Source organism: Eucyclogobius newberryi, unplaced genomic scaffold (assembly GCF_026437365.1).
Source record: "Eucyclogobius newberryi isolate DKJ021-1_F unplaced genomic scaffold, fEucNew1.0.hap1 SCAF_325, whole genome shotgun sequence".
NCBI lineage: Eukaryota > Metazoa > Chordata > Actinopteri > Gobiiformes > Gobiidae > Eucyclogobius > Eucyclogobius newberryi.
Genome location: NW_027315974.1, coordinates 65001 through 67500, shown reverse-complemented (window position 1 = coordinate 67500; position 2500 = coordinate 65001).

Genomic DNA, 2500 nt, shown 5'->3' with positions numbered 1-2500 from the left:
CATTTTAACCCATTTTCACCCCTTTTGCTCACAACTTCGTACTACGGCCCGGAAAAACGACAGAGTCGATGGGTATAGTGTACTATTGCCGAAAAACGACAGAGTCTTTTCGGGTATAGTGTACTATTTCGGTTTTTACTCTAAGTCCCTCAGGGGCATGGGGTGCTATACTATGATGGTCAGATCACCTCCAGGCCCCAGGGGAGTGCTTTTCTGGGGTCAAACAGTGCACTGATGATGGGGGATTATTTCATTTTGCTCATTTTGGTGTTTTTTTTTTTTTTTTTTTTTTTTTTTTTTCACATTTTAACCCATTTTAACCCATTTTGCTCACCCCGCACTCTGCCGCATATGAGGCCGGGGAAGGGCCACTCTGGCTGGGCATGGCCTCCGCTGAGCACCCCCTGGAGCCACTGGAGCCCCCGGAGGCCCTCCAGAGCCACCCCCCACTGTCCCCAGACTCACCCGGGGGAAGGGCCACTCTGGCTGGGCATGGTCTCCACCAAGCAGCCCCTGGAGCCCCCGGAGCACCTCCAGAGCCACCCCCCACTCTCCCCAGACTCTGCCCGGGGAAGGGCCACTCTGGCTGGGCATGGCCTCCACCGAGCACCCCCTGGAACCCCTGGAACCCCCGGAGGCCCTCCAGAGCCACCCCCCACTCTCCCCAGACTCACCCCGGGGAAGGGCCACTCTGGCTGGGCATGGTCTCCACCAAGCACCCCCTGGAGCCCCCGGAGCACCCCCAGAGCCACCCCCCACTCTCCCCAGACTCACCCCGGGGAAGGGACACTCTGGCTGGGCATGGTCTCCACCAAGCACCCCCTGGAGCCCCCGGAGCACCTCCAGAGCCACCCCCCACTCCTCCAGACTCACCCCGGGGAAGGGACACTCTGCCTGGGCATGGCCCCCACTGAGCACCCCCTGGAACCCCTGGAGCCCCCGGAGCACCTCCAGAGCCACCCCCCACTCTCCCCAGACTCTGCCCGGGGAAGGGCCACTCTGGCTGGGCATGGTCTCCACCAAGCACCCCCTGGAGCCCCCGGAGCACCCCCAGAGCCACCCCCCACTCTCCCCAGACTCACCCCGGGGAAGGGCCACTCTGGCTGGGCATGGTCTCCACCAAGCACCCCCTGGAGCCCCCGGAGCACCTCCAGAGCCACCCCCCACTCCTCCAGACTCACCCCGGGGAAGGGACACTATGGCTGGGCATGGCCTCCGCCGAGCACCCCCTGGAGCCCCTGGAGCCCCCGGAGCACCTCCAGGGCCACCCCCCACTCCTCCAGACTCACCCCGGGGAAGGGCCACTCTGGCTGGGCATGGCCTCCGCCGAGCACCCCCTGGAGCCCCCGGAGCACCCCCAGAGCCACCCCCCATTCTCCCCAGACTCACCCCGGGGAAGGGCCACTCTGGCTGGGCATGGCCTCCACCAAGCACCCCCCTGGAGCCCCTGGAACCCCCGGAGGCCCTCCAGAGCCACCCCCCACTCTCCCCAGACTCACCCCGGGGAAGGGCCACTCTGGCTGGGCATGGTCTCCACCAAGCACCCCCTGGAGCCCCCGGAGCACCTCCAGAGCCACCCCCCACTCCTCCAGACTCACCCCGGGGAAGGGACACTCTGGCTGGGCATGGCCTCCGCCGAGCACCCCCTGGAGCCCCTGGAGCCCCCGGAGCACCTCCAGGGCCACCCCCCACTCCTCCAGACTCACCCCGGGGAAGGGCCACTCTGGCTGGGCATGGCCTCCGCCGAGCACCCCCTGGAGCCCCCGGAGCACCCCCAGAGCCACCCCCCACTCTCCCCAGACTCACCCCGGGGAAGGGCCACTCTGGCTGGGCATGGCCTCCACCAAGCACCCCCCTGGAGCCCCTGGAACCCCCGGAGGCCCTCCAGAGCCACCCCCCACTCTCCCCAGACTCACCCCGGGGAAGGGCCACTCTGGCTGGGCATGGCCTCCACCAAGCACCCCCTGGAGCCCCTGGAACCCCCGGAGGCCCTCCAGAGCCACCCCCCACTCTCCCCAGACTCACCCCGGGGGAGGGCCACTCTGGCTGGGCATGGTCTCCACCAAGCACCCCCTGGAGCCCCCGGAGCACCTCCAGGGCCACCCCCCACTCCTCCAGACTCACCCCGGGGAAGGGACACTCTGGCTGGGCATGGCCTCCGCCGAGCACCCCCTGGAGCCCCTGGAACCCCCGGAGCACCTCCAGAGCCACCCCCCACTGTCCCCAGACTCACCCGGGGGAAGGGCCACTCTGGCTGGGCATGGTCTCCACCAAGCAGCCCCTGGAGCCCCCGGAGCACCTCCAGGGCCACCCCCCACTCTCCCCAGACTCTGCCCGGGGAAGGGCCACTCTGGCTGGGCATGGCCTCCGCCGAGCACCCCCTGGAACCCCTGGAACCCCCGGAGGCCCTCCAGAGCCACCCCCCACTCTCCCCAGACTCACCCCGGGGAAGGGCCACTCTGGCTGGGCATGGTCTCCACCAAGCACCCCCTGGAGCCCC